Source organism: Gadus macrocephalus, chromosome 16, assembly GCF_031168955.1.
Source record: "Gadus macrocephalus chromosome 16, ASM3116895v1".
NCBI classification, from domain to species: domain Eukaryota; kingdom Metazoa; phylum Chordata; class Actinopteri; order Gadiformes; family Gadidae; genus Gadus; species Gadus macrocephalus.
In genome coordinates, this window is record NC_082397.1 from 17,116,899 (window position 1) to 17,142,459 (window position 25,561).

The 25,561-nt window shown below is 45.4% G+C and overlaps 1 protein-coding gene across 2 annotated transcripts in view; it reads right to left on the bottom strand.

Annotated features, from left to right (window-relative positions):
* The window catches only part of lsamp (limbic system associated membrane protein), a 394,190-nt gene that overhangs the window by 109,822 nt on the left and 258,807 nt on the right, over positions 1 to 25,561 (bottom strand). The gene's annotated exons all lie outside the window — the stretch shown is intronic.

Here is a 25,561-nt window from a genome sequence, read left to right on the forward strand (position 1 = left end):
ATGTATACTCTTTAATGGTCAGGTAGTATCCAGGATTTCCATTGCAGAGGCTGCCAATTACGCTGCCAATTAATAAACTCTTTTACCCAATGAGCAGAGACAGACACACACACACACACACACACACACACACACACACACACACACACACACACACACACACACACACACACACACACACACACACACACACACACACACACACAGCTTAAGCTAGTGTGACATTCTAAAGAACCAAAAGTAAAGAGTCAGCAAAATGATTAGAATAAGAAGTTAATGAGGGATGGAGAGATGGAGAGAGAGAGAGAGAGAGAGAGAGAGAGAGAGAGAGAGAGAGAGAGAGAGAGAGAGAGAGAGAGAGAGAGAGAGAGAGAGAGAGAGAGAGAGAGAGAGACAAAGAGAGAGAGACCGAATATACTTGACTTGATAGAGACTCGTCGCAAGTGAGTTAAAGTAAGGTCAAAGGTGAGAGCAAAGGGCGGGGGGGGGGTGAGGCTGATGATGTCACCAGAGGCCTGAACTCATGCACGACCTCAGTGTGTTGTCACAATCCATCACTCCTCCTCCTCCCTCCCCTCCTCCCCCACCCCCTCCAGTGTTTTCTGAGTGTGCGTGTGTGCGCACAAGTTACCTCCACCATCCGTTTGTCTACCCTGACACCCCGCTAACATTGACACTCACACAAAAACACACACACACACACACACACACACACACACACACACACACACACACACACACGCACACACACACACACGCACACAACCACTCAAACACACACACGTATGTGTGCGTCACTGCGCTTGACGTGAACACCAGTTGGCAGAACCCCCGGGCCTGATCCTCGGTTGTCGTGACGTTGACAACTGGTCTCTCTGTCCAAGCCTCGCTCCGCTATTAAAGGTTCAACTGTCTGGAAGCCTGGAATGGATACTATTATTTCGGTGTAGTACAGAGACTACAACGAGGCCAGACTCAATGTGGTGTTTCAAACACAATTATAGAAAAGGATTTGTACCTGTGAGAACACAGGTGGACGTGTGAGTGTATAAATATTTGTACTTTTATACAGGTATAATAGTATACCTATATAAATATAGGTATACTATATACCTATATGAATATCGGTATACTATACTTCATACATGTCTGTGTGCTTGAGGCTGACAAACTGTGTGTATTATCTGCACTGATGTATCGGTATGAAACCACCTCCAACCATCAGGTCTGTTATAAAACCATGTTTTTTTCTTGGAGTCTTTAGAACCTCACCAAATCAGATTTTGTGACACAAAACGAATGATAGAAATGATAAAAGCGAGGGGGCCCGAGAGCGGCCCCGCGGTTCCTAGGAAGCCACGGTCCAGTCATCGTGACGATCTGCGTCACCGGGCTTGAAACACTCCTCGTAGGGGATGTTCTGTTCCCAGAACCCCAATGTCTCACTTCCCTTTCCCCCCCATTGTCCCTTCAAGAAAGAATAGACAGACTGAGTCTGCGGATAATAAAAGCAAAGCCAGTTATTTTTGTGTGTGTGTGTGTGTGTGTTTGGTGGCGCTCGCTGGCGGTAAAAGAACCTCCTCGATTAGTTGCCCGCTCTGCTGCTTGACAGGCTACTGGGGGGGGGGGATGGGGAGGGGGGGGGACTGCCGCAGCACGCCTGACAAACTGGCCTGTCTCTATCGATGACAGTGATTGATCATCGCCTCTGGGATGCTATAACCAATAAAGTTATTTTCTAATTGAAACTTCACACAAAAAGAAAAGACAAACGTGCGCGTCGGAGCGCATGCTTCCGCGCGCCAAACAAACACAACGGACAGGTCGCCCAGAGCACTGGGGTGCGCACTGTGTACACCGAGACCGGGGCACGCCAGCAAGTGTATGACTCCCCCCCCGGCACCTCCCTGATCCGTCCCTCGTTACTATACTCTCTCTGGGTTCGGGGATACCCATTATATTCCCTCGCCCAGAGTCTGCCCTCCTCCTCTTCCCCCCTAGAAACTCATCTCATGTACGGTTATTTAGGATTGAAAAAGAGAGGGACAGGGAGAGAGGCAGAGAGAGAGAGAGAGAGAGAGAGAGAGAGAGAGAGAGAGAGAGAGAGAGAGAGAGAGAGAGAGACATTGACAGAGAGAGAGACAGAAACAGAAAAAGACAGTGAGAGAGAGAGAGAGACAGTGAGAGAGAGAGAGAGAGAGAGAGAGAGAGAGAGAGAGAGAGAGAGAGAGAGAGAGAGAGAGAGAGAGAGAGAGAGAGAGAGAGAAATGGAAGAGAATGTTAACAGTAATAAAAAGGCGAAAAATCGGTAAACCAATCTTTTTTATTAATTTATCTTTATTTTTTATAATTAAATTACCAGCTTCAAACAGGGCATGTCATGTGTCCCTGGGGTGCACTGTATTGTTTACGGCCGTGTGATTGTGTCAGTAATCAGTTTTATTCAAATGGAGCGCTGCCTAGTATTGAGCATGCAAACGACGCCAAACACGGCCCCACAGAGGTCGACGAGAATCATCTTTTACGCGAGGAAGCTCTGCGTTGGCACGCCATTTTGTCTGGGTTGGTCGATAGATGTAAATGCACTGATACCAAACTCTACGGAGTAGCAAACACATGAAACAGTTATATCTCACCATGAAATGAGAGGCACGACTACTCAAGCCTCATATCCTATTGTTTGGAGTACTACAACACTAAGAGCAGTTAAAAACTTTAGTCCATTAAGCCTGTGCCTGAAAAGGAAGCTGTTTTTTCAAAAGCAACACGGTTCTAAGCACATTGTTCGCACCGGTTCCTGTTAAAAAGAGGCTGCAGCTCCTTGGATGACCAATCTTAATATCCATTAATTTTTTGATTAGGGTGGAAAAAAATATCATCGCTTTGGGTGAAGCCTGTAGTTAATGTGATTATACGGTAATTAATTGCTACCTTTGAACGGTGGACAATACCAAGGTGGTTGGAGGGAAAAAGCGCCACTCTGTGTTAATTTACTGTTATCTGGCACAGACTCGTGTAACACATTCAGTCTCTCTTTCTTACCTCTCTACCATGCACTCTCTTCACACACGCCACACACACACAGCCAGACACAAACACACAGACGCACGCACGTGCGCACACACGTACCCATTCTCTCTTTCACCAAATATATTCTCTTGTCAGACAGTCCCTGTAGTCATTAAAAGCTGTATATCACTAGTTCCCTGACGCTGTATCAAACTCTGGGCCATTACGAACACCACCTCAAACTACTGGACTTTGTGTGTGTGTGTGTGTGTGTGTGTGCATGTGTGTGTGCGTGTGCGTGTGAGTGTGCGTGTGCGTGTGTGTGTGTGCGTGTGTGCTTGTGTGAGTGTGGATGTGCATTGTGTGTGTGGTGTAAGCATGTTTAGGGAACAGAGACCGAGAGAGAAAGCGAGAGAGAGAGAGCGAGAGAGCGAGCGAGCGAGCGAGAGAGCAGGAAGATAGTGAGCATGCTTGTAGCCCAGCCCACAGCCAACTCTATCTAAATAGCTCCTTAGGGAACCGGCAAAGCGGAACAATCGATTGGCACAATGGATGGCTTAAAAAATGAGAATACCTGGCGTATCCTTCCCCCTATACGCTCTCTCTCTCTCCCTTTGCTCGTTTCCTCATCACTAACCAACTATTAAGTGATTGCCACTCTTATTAACTGATTTTCCACACAGAGGTGAAGGTAATGAGAGCGGTGCCCTTTGAGCCGTAATGGCCGGCTCTTCTTGGACAGCGGCCGGCTCAGGGCGCCGGCCCCCCGTCTAATTACTACGAGCCGGATGAAGGAGCGGATCGGCCCTTCAGACCCCCATACTTTACTCATCTATGCTGTCACACAAACATACTGCACAGGAGGCAAATCTATGCTTTCATTCATCATCTCACATCTCTTTTTCATTTCCCTTTCTCTGTTTACCATTTCCCGTTTTTAATTATGTTGGCATTTCACTTTTTTGATTTAATTCATTTAATATAATCATAAAAAGAAAAAAATGTTTGACCCAACTTTTATTGTAATGCAAACGCTTTGTTGTCTGTATTGAATTGCTATATAAAAGAGCTTCATCCAGTCTTTCAGAAGGTTAATGGAACATTTAGATGCCGTTTCACAGCATGCATCTAAAGAGCAAGATCTAACACTTTGCATCACACGTACATCTGTTCATTTCGTGGTGGCCTTGTGCATTCTTGGATTCATTCTGTATGTTTCCCTGTGTCCCTATACGATGTGAGTGGAACGTCGCCAACTCCATTAAACCGCTCGAGAGCACAATAGTTCAAACTCATCCTCCCAGAATGCATCACATTCTGTGTCCTTGAAGGCATACCAGATTGCAGTTCCTAAAACACTTCCCAGGAGCAGGCCTCTCCTGTGAGTACTAGACGCCATCCTGAGCGTGCACCAAGGTGTGCACTTTGAACGAGCTCCCGGTGGGCAGAATGGAATCTGCGTGTGTGTTGTTTGGGAGGAGCACTGCAGCAGGGAGCCTGTGACCGCTAGACTGAACACACTTTGTACCAGAACGTTTCCTAATTTTCAACTTGAGAAGATCTCAAGACAGTTTCCCAAATAATGCATCGGAGAAAATGCTGGATGAATTTCCAGTACTCCTTTCATAAAGATATCTCTCATTTATTTATTATGAGCTCCAGATTGGATTATAACCTAATTAATCAGTCAATATGCTTAATATTTAAATCTACTGTAATTGACTTTTTTAATCTCCACGGGGCTGAAAGCGTAAAGAAGCAATTTACAAATAATAAATGAATAACAATATATGAGACGCTTAGAACCTTACTCGTTTGCATGTGGTTGAGTGAGATGGGTTTAATATGGATTTAAAATGACACAGAATATAAACGAATGACGCATGTTGGCCATGAGGTTCAAATAAGCTCTCATGCTTTAATGTCATACCAACCCTACCCATTCGTACAGCATATGTATGCTTTCTGAAATGATCTTGCTCTAAAGCTTAATATAATCAAAGGCATGCTATCAGGAGCAGGGGCTAGGCGTCTTGCTAAAAGGCGCCAGAGCAAGGCCGTAGACATTGAGGAGTGACCACTGTGACTTTGACAACATCCTAACCACTACACCATCATGCCCCTCTTCCCTTTGTGAAACTAGTTCCGATAACTATTATGGTATAGCTCATCATATTCCCCTATAAAGTGCAAGGCTTAGGCGCACTGCCCTCATTCTTTGCTAGTATATGCAGCCACTGCCTGCTACCATAGAAACACTCTTCTCAACGTTACATCTACATTATATAAACTGCATCACTCCCCAGGGGCCTTGTTGTTCTCCGTCAGGCTGTTATCCAGGACACAAAGAGAACCCACGACGGCAAAGGGTCTCCTGATCTCATGTGATGTCGATGGTTTCAAACTTTAGGGAGTTTGTAAGATTCATTTGTTTACAGCTTGGTCGATTCATCGACGAGTAGTTTGACGGAGAATTCATTGATTAGAATGTTCACAGTCTATTTATCATCTCAGTGTGTTGTCAAATAGAAAATACCAGTAACAATTTCTCCTCATGTCTTCAGGAATGCAAATATTTGGTTGCCCTTCTGTTGGAGACCATTATACAATAGCTTTCCATGACTGCTTACAAGACAAAGCAAGCATATTTATAGTATTATGCCTTTGGGCTCTTGTAATAGGCATTTGGCATTATTTGTGTCATTATAGACATAATGATTAATCGGTTGATTAAACTAATAAAAGATTCATCAACATTTCTCAACAAAATAATGGTTAGGTGCCACCATACATTAATTAAAGAGTGAACATTTGATTGCACCAAAAGACACATCACACAGGCACATCTATAAACAACGTCACAGAGTGGCTACAGAGCTGAAACAAAGAAAGGTAGCCAGGACAACCATCAGATGACTCACGACCACAACAACACCCAGAGTGCGATGCACTGCAGTGAGAAACACAATCTTACCCCAAATGTGCGATTAAAAATAATCTACAGAGGATTTATTTTCCAATATCCATCTTAACAACCAACACCTACGGATCACCCACGCGCGTCTGCAAGGCACATTGGACACAATCCATGCATAAGGTCGACCCCAGTCAATTATGTAGTTATTTCTGCTTGGTCAGGCAATTTGAATTTAATCTCATGGCTGTTATCTCCAAATCCACTTTGATAAGTATGCAGCCCAGTCATCGGGAACGCATTTAGCTCTCCGCCGACGAAAACTTAGAGGGAGTACCGAGGAGATTTACTGTGGTTACACAATAACAGCACAGGGTCAGAGTCATGGTGGAGGGAGGGGAGGAGGAAGAGGAAGAGGAGGAGGAGGAGGAGGAGGAGGAGGAGGAGGAGAGGGAGGAAGAGGAGGAGAGACCGAGGGGAGTTGGGGGGGCGAGGTGGGGAGTTGGTGGAGCATAATCCATGGATAATAACCCCTGAACAATGTAGGAGAATAAACAAACACAAATAGATAAACCCATGACAAAACAGCGCTGGAATTTAATCAGTCAACGTGGCCTTTTCATCCCCCTCGCACACATCTCAGACCCCCCCCCCCCCCCCCCCCCCACATCTTCAACTGCCCCGCCCCGCCGGACCCGGGCCTCGTTACAGATCACTCTGGAGATGGAGCACGTCCACGCTGCTTAGGAGGAGAGAACAATTAGGCGACAGAGAAGCGACATTCTCTCCTCCACCTCCTTCGTTCTTTCTTTTTCTCTCTCTCCTTTTCAAGCCTGGGGGTGGGGGAGCCCATTATCTCACGTCCGTTGGGTCCACACAGGTGAACACGGGGGGGGGGGGGGGGGGGGGACTGTAAACATTGTCAATCCAAACAACGGGAGGGCGAGGCGGTGACAGGACGGGCGAACCGCCAGCGAGGCTGACACCGTCTGCTGTCACGGAGGGCTGATGGTTGTTTGTGTCTCCGTGTGGTCGCCCGACCGGGGGGTCTTTTGCACATATCCTTGCATTTGAAGCCCCCCCAACCTGGTTTCTTTTTGGGGTTTGGATTATTTTTTAGCTCGGTGCGATTTGACAGCCCGCCGCTCTGAATGGGATATCCATTGGCATTCCATCCATATACACAACCTATCTTCCCCCCCAAAAAAACGTCAGGCTTCCAGTAAACAAGCTCCATGCACCTTCCATCTCCGCTGACGTTTAAATACCCCGACATCTCTCGAGCTCATTCCGCCCTCTGCAAGCGCCATAAGTCAAGTCAAATGTCATATTGCGCTCTCCATAAATCTAAGATCTCAAGCTTTGCTCAAGAAGCAATAAAGAAGACCCGTACGCCAGAAGAGACGTGGATATATATCCCACATGTCGGAACAAATATTGAATAAGGTAGATATTGATAGCGCAGATGTATCCCAGATGCCGGCTCCCCCACCGCGGCCCCACTGAACACCGCTCCCCGCCCAGGCCGCGGCCAGCGGGGTACGTGGGCGCTGCCATGACCTCGTTTGAGCTCACAGTCTATTTTGTAGTCCAGTCGTCCCAGATTCTATAATCCCAGGGAGGCAACTGGGGAAATTATAAATGGGTTTAGTTTGTCGAGATGTGTCCGCGCTTTTTAATCAGTTCAACTCCACAGATACGGGAATGACAAATCCTCAGGAGATCTTAGCGAGGATTAGAGCTTCTTTCTGCTGCCTTGTTTTCTCGATGCCCGTTTGCCTTTACAGTGTGCTCCTGTGAAGGACGCCCGGGCGGAATTAGCATCGCCCAAGCGGACGGAGACCTGGGTTTTGGTACAAACTTCATAGTGCCTTTCATGCAGTGTTTTCTTTCTGCTGCAGCAATAACTCATATTGTTAAATGAGTGCAATTACTGTAAATAATCTCCACAAATTATGAGGTTATTACCAAGGGGACAACCTGCATTTTCTCATTTTGATATTTCTACCTGCCATACGTAGGAAATTAAAATGAGGAAAATAAAAACGATATGTTACATTTGGTGAAGGATCTGTAAGTAACGGTTTTCTGTTTTGGTTTTCACACCACTTGTTGTATTCTGCATTACCATTATTTATATTAAATTGTATTTGATTCATGACGTTATTTGATTAAATTGGGCAGCAACTGTACCATTACTATCCACTGCACACAGTTCCTATAGATCCAATGTATTCCACTGCCACCACTGCTCAGACGCAGCCATCCCTCCAAGCAGGCCGTGTCTTTTGCATGGGAGATGTATAGTGCTAGTTAAAAAAGACGTCTCCTGCGGCATGGGAAATACATCATTTTTGTCAACCCACAACACAATACTGGTGGCAAGGGACACGGGTGCATAAACATGAACTAAATAGCATGAAAATATTCAAATCGTCCCCGCCTGCAAAAGTTACCCCGAGGGGTTGAGTTGGTGTTTGTGAAGAGAAGGCGATTTCTTTTTTTTCATTGCTTCTTGATCACGGTGTGTCAGCATGCCTGAGCAGGCACCATTTTGAAAAGAGCATCTCTAGCCTTTGTGATGTTCTTTGCGACGCTATAAGGATGAATACAAAGACTTGGAAACCCTATTTACCTTATCTCCTACACAGCTGCCCGTAAAGCTCAATAGTCTATAAGGGAACACCAAGTGGGTGATAATGTTGCGTTTGCCTCCAGTGAAAAGGTGAATTCCTCCGATAGACAGCGGACAGCCATGTCTGTGAGCCTTGAACTCCGCTCTCTGTGGTTGAATGGGGTTCTGTGGATCCCGCACACAGCAATAGCGGTCGGGGCTCCTATGGATTAGTTCAAGGGTGCTCATGACGACAACATCATTATGTTGCACGACAAAGATGGAAGGATTTCCCTTTCAGCAAAGAGGAAATACGAGTCCCTCAGGTGCTATCATCAGTTTAGCAGTGAGCACCTTCCAGCTGAAACACCTCCACTCTGCCTCTCTGTCCACAGCTTGATAGAGAGGCGTCGAGAGCGAAGGCGATCATATTAATACACAATTTATTTGTGATTGAACTGCAAGGTTATAAAGGTTATATGTTTCATTTTCAAAAGGATTGAGGATTTAATATACCAGATCAAACAATGGTAGACAAATGGAAGATCAAAAATGTATGAACTTGTACTTGAACATCCTGTTTCATCTCGAATTCCAACACCAGATTTAAAAATAAATAAATTGTAATCAAAGTTTGATGAAAGAGTTGTGTGATCCCCGTGGATACAACCCCTAACAACTTTGTGATACGCACAAACAAAACCAAAAAACAGGAAGAGAAGCCAGGTGAGATGCAGGCCGGTATCCTATAACTGAGATCAACAAAAAGCTATTTCTATGGTTACGCGAAGCATACCTTTGATGTGATTCAAGATGAATTATGTTTCAAGCAGAATAACATTACTGACTCAGTGACCAAACCTTATCACAGCCTTGTTCACAATACTATTGACTCACGTGATCAACTCCTGCAATCAACTAATTTTAAGTTGATAAAACTTCAAGTTGATCGAGCGATCAACGATCACGGGTTCAGGGTGATTATCAGATTACGATAGGTGGCCGATCAATCGGTGCATCACTAGAGTCGTGAGCCTCGTAAACATTGTATACAATGTTTACAAGCCTCGACGGAACACATTCCCTAACTAATGGGAATTGTATAGCTGGCTTCTGCAAAATAACAGGCTCCCCCTCAATTTGTTGTTGCTGTACAGAGGGAGAGCGAGTCAGATTATTCAAAAACAACTTCTATCTGGCCTCCACAGAGTAGCCCTTTGTTTATCAGGCCTCTCCCCTGCTTTCTCTCTCCCTGGCCCCTCTAATCACACGCACATGGGCACACCCACACACACACACACACACACACACACACACACACACACACACACACACACACACACACACACACACACACACACACACACACACACACACACACACACACACACACACACACACACACGCATTCACACACAAACATGAAAAGACACCCACAAATAGCTACAAACCTACACAAATAACTTTATGAATAGACACACACAAACACATATTCATACAAATACACAGACACACAACCAAATACACACACACACACACACACACACACACACACACACACACACAAACAGACACTTACTCAAACCAACACACAGCCAAACACATACACAGTTGCATCTCACATTCTTTACATCTCACATTCCCACCGAGTAGGCCATTCCATTCCTTGAATATTAATCACCAGGTTCACCCAACAGCGCGCCGCAGCCAACAATTAGTCCCTTCCTGGTGCTCCTACCGCTCCCAGGGGAGAGAGAGAGAGCTGCAACCTGGGAAAGGCTGCCGGCAATCAGCAAGCTACTCATTATCAAACACCACCACTGCCACTGGGGCAAAAGGGCTTGAGCTCCTAAAGCAGTCGTTTGGTTCCGGCCCCACACATGCATTAGAGTATAAAGGGTATACTTTTACAAACCGACATCCATTTGTGCCATCGCTGTGTTAATAAATAGGACTTGGTGTTATCATGGCCTGGCATTCTGGTGAGGGAAGGAGGGAGGCTGCTTGAAGGAGGGTATTTAGTCACAAGAAAAGAGCACGGACACACCCTCGCTGCAGGGGGAAACCATCAACCATCCATCATGGTTATGGGAAAAGGGCGGAGCTTAGCACGGTGAGCATCAGGTCAAGTTGCCACAAGGTCAACTTGATGTCATCATCATCATCATCATCATCATCAGCATAATCATAAGCGATGATCATCATCATAATCATTGTATGGAACCAGAGAAATGTGTTGAGGACTTGCCTGGCCACTACAGCTTTTACATTACATATTTATCATAAATCCACACTCACTCACACATGCACATTTTGAACCACATGTTACGATCTAATCATAATAAAGTTAAAACAATCCACAAGGAATGGAAATACTACAATGTCCACAGTCAGTTTCATGTCAACAAAACAATAATATGTCATTAAGAGCTGGGACTATTCTCAGCCAAGAAATGTAACCATGAAACCAGTTGTTTGTGACCTGCTTCAAGTCGCTAATGGCATCACTACCACCACCATCATCATCAACATCACCACCATCAACACAACAATCATCATATTCATCATCCTCATTATGCTCCACCACCATCATTATGATCTTCGATTGCTAGACTTGAAACGTGTCCTTCCAGTGACAGGGCCCTTTGTTGTCACAATAATTACTTTTTGCTGTGTGTGTGAGTGTGTGTGTGTGTGTTTGTGTGGAAAGGGTGAGGTTGGACTCTCAGGTGGAGGTGGCTGGTGGGGTGGAGAGGGGTGGCTTCTGGGGTGGAGAGGCCCACTTAACCCGCCTGTCTGTAATGGCCTGGACACGGCTTTCCTTTCATCCTGTCACAATGACCTGGCACAGCCATTCCTCACAGGGCTCACCCCCTCTTCTCTCTTTCCTCTCTCCATATTTCCCCCTCCCTCTGTCTCCATATTTCCCCCTCCCTCTGTCTCCATCTCACCATCTCTCTCACCATCTCTCTCTCTCTCTCACCATCTCTCTCTCACCATCTCTCTCTCTCTCTCACCATCTCTCTCTCTCTCTCTCTCTCTCACCATATCTCTCTCTCTCTCTCTCTCTCTCTCTCTCTCTCTCTCTCTCTCTCTCTCTCTCTCTCTCTCTCTCTCTCTCTCTCTCTCTCTCTCTCTCTCTCTCTCTCTCTCTCTCTCTCTCTCTCTCTCTCTCTCTCTCTCTCTCTCTCTCTCTCTCTCTCTCTCTCTCTCTCTCTCTCTCTCTCTCTCTCTCTCTCTCTCTCTCTCTCTCTCTCTCTCTCTCTCTCTCCCCGCATACTACTCTTGTGTGCAGCCTGCCAGAGCACCAGGGTTCAGGTCAGTGGACACGCACCCTACAGAGGTGGAGGAGCAAGACAGAAAATGAAACAGCGCACAGATAGAGGGTGCGAGATAGCGAAAGGAAGAAGAAAAGTGTGAAAGGACATTAAGGAAGATGACAAAAGGCAGCGAGACAATGGTTGGAGGGAACTGAGAGTGAAAATGATAAAAGACGATGATTGGGCTCGCAGGAGCGGAAGGAGAAAGGAACACGAGAGAGTGACAGGAAAGGCAAGAGGGCATGTGAGAGAGACAACTTCATCCCGATGAATTGAGATAGTCGTAGGCCGCTTTTTCTGCTCATCAGACAAAATTATGGCTGAGCTCCCTGCCGTAATTCCTTTCCTAAGGGAAAGGAAAAATAATAGTACACGCGCACGCATCCCTTGTGTTTCTTATCCATAGCATTCATAGTGTGCAGGCCAATGGGGAGTGCCTCTATCACAGAGTCCACAACTCTGAATGGTTGGTCGGGCTTCCGAGGAGTACAGGAATATCATGAATACAAGTTTTGTTTAACATCAAGAAATAAATCAATAACCACATGGACGAAGCGCACGTGTACAGGCCCGTACCGACACACACTGCACTCACTTTTCATAGAAACTCCCTGGCTATATTACGGCATGCGTTTCTAATCTTTATTTCGGGAGCAGTTTGGAAGCAACATTCAATTTGACAGAAAACATTCAGCGTCGTGAGCAAAACAAGTGGGCCCTGTCATCCCTGAACATTGCGCTTGTCATTTAAAAAAAGGTCAATCATTTTTAATCATCTCGTCCTCGTGGCTTGAGTCTCAAAAAATATTGTTTCTTGCCCAAGCGGAGCTCTCATTATTTTTTCCCAAGTGTAAAGCAAGGGAGCTGGAGAGCAGCAAGGAGGCTGACAGCACAATAGGGCCTGTCCCTGTGCTATGGAAAAACCTGGATAGATAAATTGGACCACATTGTCAAGGGCATAGACAATTGTATTACACACAAGAGACAAGGGGTGGGAGCAGTGCAGAAGTAAGTTGTGACTCACACAGAGAAAAAAGTGAGTCAAACATATTTCTTGAGCTTCATGGACACTTTGGTTTTTTTGGGTCAAATGTCCCTCTCTTCATTTCCTCTCTCAGTCAAAAAAAAGCTCAATTAAATAAGTTTCCTGCTCAGTGAGCACCACTCATTGTGACGGTTGGACGGAGAGATGAATGATGTGCCTAATAAGCGTGCCCCAGGCCTTCCGGATGGCCTTGTCTAATCTATAATCTATAATCTATAGGATCTATAAGGGCTCAGAACGCACTGATAGAAATGGTTCGCAGCTCCCTAGAAAAGATCCGGAACAAGAAAAAACACTCTCAGACACGTACGCATGCTACCATTTCATTATTTCCTGCCTCGACATAGTTCCGCAGATCAAACGGCCTGCAGGTAACGCATCTGCTTTAATCTCATGTGTTGTTAATTCAAAGAATATACTGGACGCACCTTTCCATAATCAACTCGAACAGAGGGAAATGAAGGTGGCTGGTTACGTCAATGCAGGTTACTTTACTCCTTCTTTTCCCTGTTGGCTAATAGTAAACACTCCCAAACGCATTTGCAAGTCAATTTTTGCAGTGTACTCGCTGTTCAACCTGTGACAAGATAAGTCGGGCAGTTAGGGTGAATTTAGCACGGCAGAGCGGGTGGGGACCTATGGCTGCAAATGTGCCACCTCATATTCCTCGCTAATAGAGTGCTTCCTCCGCTGTCTAACCCGCCATAACACTTCACTCTTCATGCATATGTTCTATTTAATTAAAAGCAACCCATGTGGAACGAAACAACCACCACAACAACAACAGGTATACAGTGATTATCGCTGTAATTTATTCAGCCCAGCGTTTCCTTGTGTGGGATCCCGGTTCCTAAACAAGGCTTACACATGTGGGTCAATAACGGAGGCCTATAGGGTAGGGAGGCCCCTGCTCCAACTGGAAGAGGTCATGAGGAAGGCATGGGCCAGGCCCGTCCAGCGATAACCCAACACAGTTACCCACATAATTGGCTGGAGCAGCCAAGCGACAAGGGCAGCCCGGATGGAGCCGGTGACCGTAGGAAAATCGGGGAAGGACGGTCCGAGATTGATCGCGGAAAACCACTCCGCTGGTCTACTCTGGCTCATAATAACCGGCAAAGGATTATGGAGCGGCTGGCCACCTAATCTGAGGGAAATGTAAGGAGCGTAATTGCTTCGTACTTATCTCCGGGTTCAGGGAGGCTTTTCAAAAATAATCTTCAGTTCATCCATGCAAAAAGAAGAGGGAGCTCTAGGTGAGCTCTAGGCAAAACAAAACCAAAAAATAGGGCAAAACCCACATCATTTGCATGAGCATAAATCGATCCCCTTCGTAACGACCTGTGATGTCACTTTGTTGCTCTGGGATTGGATGCGGTGCCGTCCCTGTTTGGAGAAGGGAACTGCTTGGCCACTGGCCAGGGGACACTCACTCTCAGAGGTGTTCACCATTGGCTATAAAAGGTGGACGGGACGTTGGGTTGGCAGCGGCCAATGGAGTTGTGAGGGTAAGCCCTCTCCTTGCCCACTCTCCACAAACACACACTACATTACACTACGCTACACAAGGTAGGACAGCATTAACTCACAGCTGCCGGTTGCCGCTTAGCCTAATTGGGATAGTGATTTCCACATAAACCAGCAACAAATTGTTACAAATGATGTGTTAAGACTGAGGGAGCATATATTGTAGGGTGGAGGACAGCGCATCGGTTAAAAAACAGCCAGCCCCTCCAATAAAAATAAAACTGCTGCGCTGTGTTCTCCAATGGCTGGGCCTGGACACTGTCTGTGTGTGTGTGTCTTTGTGTGTGTGTGGGTCCTCAAAGTGGCCTCGATTCTGCAGAGCACACTGGGGATGGGAAGGCTCAGTGGAGAGGCTAAGAAGGAGGGGTGGGTGGAGAGAGAGAGAGAGAGAGAGAGAGAGAGAGAGAGAGAGAGAGAGAGAGAGAGAGAGAGAGAGAGAGAGAGAGAGAGAGAGAGAGAGAGAGAGAGAGAGAGAGAGAGAGAGAGAGAGAGAGAGCGCCGAGCACAGGCAGGGCTCCATCGGTCGCAATAGAGCTGCTTCTCCGGCCCCCCCGAGACTCAGGAACTATGGGCTTTGACACGCCTGGGTACATCCACCCCCATATGCCCGATCGTCTCCACTCCATCCCATCTCCCCAGCCTGCCCCCGCCTGCCCCCGCCGGCCCGCCCTGCCCTCCGCCTAGCCCTCTCCAGCTGCCCAAACATATCATTTCACTCAAACCCCTCTAGACTCCCCCACACCACTCCGGCGGTCGAAAAGCAAACAGCGGAACGCGTGGCTAAGATGGCTCCGCCAGCTAATTGCTACCAATAATGATAATGATAAAGACTGGAGGAGCCCACCAGAATGTGAAGCACACTCATCACTAGGCGCGCTCTTGGGGCACATTCACCAGAGAGGGGGGGCCCTGGTGATAAATCATGAGGCCGGTGGCGGGTGTGGGGCGACACTTGTCGTAAGTTAAAAGTGGTTCAAACATATACATAGGTAAAGGCCAGTAGACAGGCCTGCGGGATGAAAAGGCATATTCCCCAGGACATGGGATATTTATACACACAACAGGGGAGTCGCCGACTCACAAGTAGAGGAGGGCTGCTTGTGGGTTCCCTGCTCTCGTAGACGAACGGAGAACAGGAGGAGGATGAGTGGGGGTTATTTGTAGCGAGAGTTCGTTTTTCTATAGGGGCAAAGCTTCTTATAGAAGCACATCAATGTCCCCTGCTGCTATGTTTCTCTATTTCTATTTTTTTTTCTGAGTCGTTGAAGCACAGCCTTCAACACTTAAGACTGCTTGTTTTGTTTTATACTTAATACTGCTTGCATGCTCTCTCTCTCTTTATCTCTCTCTCTCTCTCTTTTCATCTCACTCTCTCTCTCTCGCAACCCATCGCTTTTCCGCAGTATGTCAAAATAATTTAACGCTTGATACGCAGTCCCTGGTTCATTTGGATTTAAATAACTAATGAAGCGCTGCTCGCTGCCAACCGGGAGCATCTGGTCAAAGACATGCAGAGTCAATTTTCATAAATTCAAAATGTCCTCTGGGGAACCTCAGTGATGAGAGGCAGGATGGATAGATGAGGAAGGAGGAGGAGGAGGAGGAAGAAGTGATGATGACGAACGTGGGGATAAACAAGGTTAATCGGTACAAGGGGGTACAACACCAGACATATGCACAGTGTTTGCTGGGCGTGTTGAATCAGCGCTGCTCTAGCTGTGCTATGCTTTAGCGTGCAAGGCGGGACGATGCTCGACCTTTGACCTTATGAAACAACTGGATTCAACGCATGATGTCTGATTTGTGTCACAACACAACCACAACATTCTGGGAAAGATGTCCAACAAATGTGCAGAAAATGTGCAAAACTGAATTTAAAGATGTCCTACTATACTACTTTTTCTAGTCTTAATTTCTTATTAATGACTCCTATAGAGCAACCTGACATGAATCACAGTACAAAAACAATGTAGATTTTCGGGAAACTCTCTTCCTCTCATCTGGGCGCTTTCAGCATTCTCTGTCAACACTCGGCTTCGTCCTTCTCCGCCCCCTCACCCCCCTTCTGCCGACCCCACTCCGTTGTGATTGGTTACCTTCCGGAAAAGCATGTTGTAACATTACTACACACGGAAAATCTGGATTGTTCTACGTAGATAAATCCCGGAAATTTGAACAAGTGAATCGCGACCGGCGTCCCTAGTGTTTAGCACTCTGCACAGCCACCCCAGACGGTCAGCAGGGAATAAGTCTAAATGCATGTACGTCTTTATTTGACACTTTAATATGGTTAAACACAGTGGTGTAGTCTATTTTATTGTAGTGGGTATACTGTGATGATTCCCTCCCAGCCTCGTACAAACCCGTCCCACCGGTACGTGTACGTGTGTGGCGCTTATGGGGTGTCGCACCACACTCACCAACGCAGGGGTCTACAACCCGCTGATTTAAGAGTATAACGATTATCAACAATTGTGGAAAGCTGAGTAGGTTTATCAGTATTAATAACAGTATGAACAAATAGAACACAAAAATGACAAGTTGTCCTTTGTATATCTATAGTAGCAATCGCACATGCTAAACAAGGACAAAAACTACTCAAAATAATTTAATGAACTGTTTACAACCATGGCTAACCAGTGCATGAGAAGGAGATGACAGGAGACTAATGTTTCACTCTTTCAATTGCTCTAATTTGAGCTCTTACTGTTGTTATCTAACATACCATACGGTCATTTAATTGTGTAAAAGTGTGAAATTACTGCACCTTAAAAATGACCATGAATTAGCTATACTCTCATTTGCAGAGTGATTAACATTATGAATTTCAATTGTGTATACAAACTGCATGTTGGCTGACATTTACCTAACTTTTTTTCCCTCCACACTAAACAAGGATGCCTTTTTTTAAATTCCCTGTTCGAAAGACACCCAGTTCGAAAGGCTGGCCAGGGGTTCTCATCTAAAGGTAACAAGGAGATATACAGTCGGATTAAAACATTGTCTTCTGTTGACTACTTGTTATTTTACACATTAATATGGGAGGACTGGACACACACACACACACACACACACACACACACACACACACACACACACACACACACACACACACACACACACACACACACACACACACACACACACACACACACACACACACACACACACACACACACACACTTTTCTGTCTTTGCTAGTCTCCGTAGCTCTGGTAGTGGCATGGCATCTGCTGCTGCAGGGTCAACTTGCAGCAGAAAGTTGACCCTGTGTGTGTAGTTTGCTTTTCATATTGTAATGTTGAATGTTATTCTAGCATGTAGCCTGGGACTATTCAAGTGTTTGTGTTGTGTTTTTTATCGTTTTATCCAGTTGTTTTAACTGTTATGCCAATTGTTCCTGCGTTTAACTTTCAATCTGTGTGGGTTGCTAATCACAGCGCGAGAAGGAGGGCCTCGGCCCGCCAACTAACATGCAGAGATGCAGGGGCAGCTTCGTGCTTCGTAACAGAGACAGGGCAGAGCGCGAGCGCGCAGGGGGAATTTTATGAATGGTAAATGTAGGAGATAACTTCCCCTGCTAAAAGTATTTGATTGCAGTTATACCCAACCGGTATTTGCGAAAAATAAACACAGAAGTGAAAGATCTGTCACAAGACGATTGATACGTATCCGTGCACATTTTTAAGTGGGTATACGCAAATCCTGGTGCGTTCCTAGTGGGTATACGGCGTATACCTGCGTATCACGTAGACTACACCACTGGTTAAACATGACTATAAATCATTATAACAACGTTTATAGGTCATAAAAGTCGAAGAAGCATAATAGGTGCTCTTTAAAGTATCAACAAGCACGTGGTTTGGCATAGAATATAAAGATAAAGAACAGAATGGAATAGATTATAAAGCCTTTATTGTCGTTGTACACGATACAAAAAACGGAGGAGTGCTACACCTTATAAGTGATGTAGAAGACAGAGGCAAATAGAAGACACGGGGAATCAAAACACAAAACAAAACAGCCTCAGTGCACAACAAGACATCCACAGCCAGCCACACAGGGCCTTCGATAAGAAGTAAAAAAGATAAACACAATGTCATGTGCCCTACAGTAAAAGCACAGAGCTGTGGCACTTGTCGTCGTGCAACTCGGCGCTCAGATGGCGAGATTACCCACCCCCCCTCTGTGCTGGGAGATGAAATGACGCTGCAACATGCCAATAGAAGACACGCAGCCTCCTCTTCATCTGGGGGCTTATAAACCCCTTCAGTGGGATTCCCATCTTCTTGTGCAGCGGGGCTAATGCCGCTATCGCCTCGGCTAATTCCACCATGTAGGTCTCACGAGCAATATAAATAGGATCATAAGGAGGGAACAGGCTGATCCTAGGAAGGGTCAAAAGGTCAGACCCGGGGCCGCGGCAAACAACTGCGCTGAGCCGTGTGCGCATTCATCATAGCACTCTCCACAAAAAATAATGAAAAGTCACCGGCGCAGAACAGCACACACAATGGAGTCCACAGCGGGGGAAGACGAACACGTTTCGTCTGTGACCTTAATTATAGCTTTTCCTCCCGTGCCAGGTTGTTAGGTGATCGTTTCCTTAATTGATAACAGTTATACTCTTGTAATAGTTCTGTAATGCACTGAATCAATTAAAGCGGGACTCATCCTTACTGTGGCGGCGGAGAGCCACTCAAGGCTGCCGAGCGTCGGGCTTTACCACCCGCACCTGCGCCCCCATAGGACGTGGGAGGATATAAGGAGGCAGGCCGATGGGCGGGTAGGGGGGAATGTGCGGCTTTATGTATGAATCTCCCTCGACGGAGGGATGTGTGCCGTAGGGACGTGGTGATGCTGATGTGTGTGATGAAATTTGTATTTTATTTTCACGTTACCTCAGATCAACACGAGGCGGATCAGGCGTTGTGACAATTAAATCAGAGGCATGTAGAACACGGCAGGGATGAAAGGCACGCGCTGAGCGTTTACAACAGCCGCTAATTGGCATCTCTCAGAAGGCTGGCGGAGTTGGTGGGGGTGGTGGTGGGGGTGGTGTTGAGGTGGGGGTAGGGCTGATAGGGTACAGACCCAACAGAGCTCTGCGCAGAAGGCAGATAACCACCCACCACTGCCCCGTGCACACGGCTTGGGGAGACCAGCGCCCGCCCAAACATCAATGCATTTTGTTTTCACTGTGCTCCCACCCCCATGTCTTTCAGGTTAGGGGGGGGGGGGTGGTGGGTCACTGGAAGCTTAGTTAGGAGGGACGGCTATGTGATACTGCTCAGCTGAAGCCTGTCACACATTTTTATTATTATTTTTATCTTTTTGGAGAGGGACTTGTAATTACTGTGGTTGGGTGGTTAGCGTTTAAAGAAGCACGAGTGTGTGTGTGTGTGTGTGTGTGTGTGTGTGTGTGTGTGTGTGTGTGTGTGTGTGTGTGTGTGTGTGTGTATTGTATGTGTGTGTAGTGTGTGTATTGTGTGTGAGTATCAGTGTTTGTGCGTGTATGTGTGGGTGGGTGTGTATGGTGTGTGTGTATGTGCGTGTGTTTGTGTGTGTGTTTTTGAATGAGTTATCATATTTCATTGTACATATTCAACGCATCAATGCTTAAATGCTTATCAAATCTGTGCATACCCTGATGAATATGAAGCCAAATTCCTCGACTTCTGCGTTGTGTGTCTGATTGTGCACAGGAGTCGGAATCAAGCCTTAGCTAATCACTGTTAATCACCAAAATCAAAGGGAATTCAAAAGTCAACATTTGCTAAACCAGTAAATAAAACATGTTCCTCATCATCAGATAACAAATACATCTTGCTCTGTACAAACCAGTGTTGTTTTTGGCAGGCATTTTAGATTTAGTTTTAGTCTTAGTCTTTTTGACGAAATGCTTCTTAGTTTTAGTCCCATTTTAGTCATTTCTATCTTTGAAAGTTTTAGTCTAGTTTTAGTCTGACGAAAACTCAAAAGGTTTTAGTCTAGTTTTAGTCCGACGAAAACTCGTCGGACTGTCGCACTCGTCGCACACGGCACACTCGTGTGTGCCGTGTGCGTGCAGGCGCAGCTGCGCGCGAGCGAGGCTTTTAGTGTGTGATGGGGGCGTGACTGTTAGGACAAGCAGCTGGCTCCATTTCTCCATTTCTTTTCCGCATATTATAGTTGGCGGGAAAAAAGCATGTTTTGAAACTTTTGTTCGTCCACTCACTAACAATTTAGTCTCGTCTAGTTCTCGTCTGACGAAAATGTCTACATTTTTCGTCACATTTTAGTCTTTATATGGCTTTGGTGACGTTCGTCTTAGTCTCATTTTCGTCATGGAAAAAAGGGGTCTGACGACGTCATTTTCGTTTTCGTCTTGCCTGACGAAAACAACACTGGTACAAACGCTGTTCTAGTCTCCAATATGTTAGTCGTACTTCCGTACGACTAACCTAGGAAGTGCTTGCAGCATTTGGACTGATGAAAGTATAGTAGTGTGTGTGAGAGAGTATAGTAGTGTATGTGAGAGAGTATAGTAGTGTATGTGAGAGAGAATAGTAGTGTATGTAAGAGTATAGCAGTGTGTGAGAGAGCATATACCGTAGTTGGGTATGTGAGAGAGTAAAGTAGTGCATGTGAGAGAGAATAGTAGTGTATGTGAGAGAGTATAGTAGTGTGTAAGAGAGGATATACAGTAGTTGGGTATGTGAGAGAGTATTGTAGTGCATGTTAGAGAGTATAGTTGTTTATGCAAAAGAGTATAGCAGTGTGTGAGAGAGAGAACAGTGTATGTAAGAGAGTATAGTAGTGTATGTGAGAGAATAGTAGTGTATGTGAGAGAGTATAGTAGTGTATGTAAGAGTATAGTAGTGTATTTGTAAGATAAATTTAGTAGTGTGTGTGAGAGAGAATAGTAGTGTATGTGAGAGAGTATAGTAGTGTGTGTGAGAGGGTATAGATGTTAATGCAAGAGAATATAGTATTGTGTGTGAGAGAGTATATAGATCTCCTGGACTCACGCCAGAGTTCCCGGAGGTTTCTAGATTAGAATATTTTATAGAACGGGTGATATTATGTATCCTAAACGACTGCGTCGTTTTTCTTGCGTCTCTGGTACTTCCACAACACGTAGAGACCGTTGAGAATGAATTGGCGTTCACAAGAAGAAGCCTCTCTCAAACTCAGGCGGCAACGAGACCAAGCGACAAAATCATTATTGGGTGCGAACGCAGCATAACAACATCGCTGGAGATTCAAGAGTGAAATGAGTGAAATTTTGAGCGAAATCAAAATCACTTCCGTTTCAGTCAAACTCTCTCACACACACTACTATATTCTCTTGCATAAACAACTATGCTCTCTCACATACACGACTATACACTCTCATACATACATGTAAAAGGAGTATAATAGTGTGTGTGTATGAGTATAGTGGTGTACATGTGAGATTATAATAGTGTGTGTAGGACCGAGTATGAATTCTGTCCCAGGCGGCCCCTCATACATAGTTGCTATTGCTTTCTGTCCAATATTTTCATTTGGAGTTAGTTTGAGTCAACACATCACTATTAAACATGCAGCACGATTCATGATGCGCTCGCTGGTTCGTCTCAGCTTCACCGGCCGCGAGGGCCGCCAGTGACCTTCTTGGGTGACTTGCAAAAATGCTTTTAGGAACATTTGCTTATACGACTGCTGCAAATATTGATCTTTTGAACTAATTCTGGATTGACTGAATCTGTGTGCTAACATAATTAATTTCCCATCGGGGAGGAATAAAGATACTATCTCTCTATATATGGAGATATGTCTGGAGAAGGGTTGAATTTGTTATGCTGCACAGGCCGTTTGGATACGCTTCAATACACATCCCTTAACAGGGCGGAGTTGGAAAGATATTACATATTTAACTGTTGAGGTTTGTAGTAATAGAGGACAGTTCAACTGTGTTGGGGTTCTGACTTACACAGTGGGGACTGGTTCAATAATGTATCATTCAATTTATTATTCCTCTTAATACATATGTTAAGCACAAAGATGTACACGCAGCCAGATAGTCCTTACTGTTTGTTATTTCATGGGTGCTTCTGTGTGTGCACGTATGCGTGTTTAGCTGTTCAGCGGGAATAGTTCCGTTTCAAGGTGATATCAGAAACTGGTGTAAGCAAATCTGCGGAATACCACGCTTTTAGTCTGTTTTCCTGGTTTCAGCCTAGCTAGCAACCTTGATCAGGACAGACAAGGGACCTAATGGAGGCCACCTAGGATGAACAGCATGGAAACATACGCAAAATGCTTGAAATGCATAAATCAAATGCATAAACCTCACAAATTAATTGCGTGAAATACATAAATTAAATGCATGAAGCGAATACATAACATTGATGAATGGCATGTGAATTGATGTGCCACATCTGTCTTTGTGCGTTCATGACCACCGCCCACCTAGGGACAGTGTATGGACTTGAAGTTTATTGAATCTCCAAACATCAACAAACTTATTTCCAAGTCAACCTCGGCTCTGCGATCGAAAATAAACTATCATCTGCAGCTGCCAGGGTTGCATTGTGGGATCAATTAGCGTTAGCAAACAAAAACACACCCTTCTGGCGTTTGGTTTCCCTTCAAGGACAGTCAATAATATCTACGATAATAAGATGTAAAAACTACGCGTTGAAATGTGTCAGGAGGAACGGTTGACGAGCCCCATCATCTTTGTTCACAATCTTCCCCCACTCCCTTTTCCCTCCGTGCACATGTCTCGCCTGCTTGTAACCCTTCTGTATGAAGATGGTCTTTTAAGGGGATCCCAGGGGAGCTGGCAGCTCGGCCCAGACGAGCGCACAACATGACCGGAAAAATAAAATAAATCAATACTTTCAATCCCGATGTTACACAGGGAAGAGGAGGTCGGACGGGGAGGGAAAGAGATAGGCAGGCAAGGAGAGAAAGACAGAGAGAGAGAAAGACAGAGACAGAGTGAGAAACAGAGAGACAGAGCGAGAAACAGAGAGAGACGGAGAGAGAGAGAGAGAGAGAGAGAGAGAGAGAGAGAGAGAGAGAGAGAGAGAGAGAGAGAGAGAAAAGGACCTAAGGCCACTGAAAAGCGTAGTGGATGTCTGCAGGAGAGAGGACATAAAGGGCAGCACCCTGAGACTTAGCAGACACCCGAGATTTGAAAACTGTGTTGGTTTTGACTAGTACTGGTGTATGTCTCCTTGTTCAACCTCCCACTGTACACAACCATACACACACACACACACACACACACACACACACACACACACACACACACACACACACACACACACACACACACACACACACACACACACACACACACACACACACACACACACACACACACACACACACCTAAACATAAAGCCAAATGAATATGAAAATCACAATGGAGTGATACACCACATGGAAAGCAATCAGACGGGTCCTGAAAGGCTGGCCAGCTGCTTAAGTGCTCCAGTCTGCTCATACCACAGGGACGGTAAAGGTGGTGGGAGAAATATGACCGGGAAGCAACGACAGGAAAAAGGAAAAGCATGGCACATCTCTGCATCTCTGCAACATGTGCGTGAGTAGTTCATTTGTTCGGTTGAATTTGCTTTTGTACATTTGATGCCAGTGACAATTTGTATTTGAATATCACCTTTGTGTGGGAGGGAGAGATATAGAAAGGAAGAGGGAGGAGAAAGAGAGGGTGAAAGATAAAGGATGGGGGGGGGGAGAGAGAGGGAGAGAGTGAGGTTGGAGTAAATGTGAGTATCTAGGCCATCAGTAATGAGTTTTCACAGTCAGAGAAACACCAGGCCCACCATGATATATCTCTACACTGCCACTGGTTTTCGCCTGTCACTTGCAGTTACTCATCTCGCCTTTGAATGTGCTTTTATTCCTCTGTGTGCATGTGTGTACATGTGTGTGCAGATCTCTGTGTGTGTGTGTGTGTGTGTGTGTGTGTGTGTGTGTGTGTGTGTGTGTGTGTGTGTGTGTGTGTGTGTGTGTGTGTGTGTGTGTGTGTGTGTGTGTGTGTGTGTGTGTGTGTGTGTGTGTGGGTGTGTGTGTGTGTGTGTTTGTGTCAGGATGCAGCAAAGGACAAGTTGTCTGTACTCTATGGGATAAATGCTTTATATTGTAATCAACTAAGAGACAGAGAGAGCCGCTCCATGGAGCAGAGATACTATTACTGCTTTTTGTTCTGCCTACTTGAACCACACATCCAGCACAGTTTTTCTGGAGCAGTGATTTAAGACAGCAGCAAACACAGGAAGAGCCTGCGGCCACTGACACACGCCCCAAATTAACCAGCCGATATACACACAATCAATCTTCCCCATAGCTAGTTCACAGACACATACACACACACACAGCTTTGGGCCATAGAGTTGATTAGCAGTAACCTAGTTCAATAGTATCTACTACCCAGCACATTTAGGTCACTTTAATGTAGGACTCACACTGAACTTTGCATGCATATATTAGTAAGAGAGAGCAAGAGAGAGAGAGAGACAGAAAGAGCGACAGAGGGAGAGAGAGAGAGAGAGAGTGACAGAGAGAGAGGGAGGATGTTTGTGTTTGTGTGTGTGTGTGCGTGTAACAGTACTTAGGACCTCCAGTCCAAACTAAGAGATTCTTGAGCTGTGGTTGCAGACCCACTACCAGATAACAGCAGCATTAATCATCAACTTATTGACTGATAGGGAGAAAAGTTGATATTCAATGAAGTTATTATCCCTCAAAGTTTCTTTATTATTTTCCTCATTTTGAATAAAGTGTTCTTGGAACGGAATTTAGGCTCTTCTAAAGTCAATTCAGAAGCCATGATTTCAAAAGCAGCTTCATAGAGATGTTACTCGGTGGAATATCATTTAAGATGATTTTTTAAGTTGTTAATGGATCTCAATCTCTATGATATTGCAAGTAATATCACATTGGTAGGCAATGCGAGTAAATAAGAGAGAATAAGGTGAATATCTGGATATGCTGAACTAGTTTGCCCTCTCGTTTAAAGCAATGCCTCAGTGACACATTTAGTTAATACATGGTATATGCATACACACACATCTCAAGAGTGAGGAAAAACAGTAACACATGAAATGCTTCCCTAAAGGTTTTAACACGTTAAAA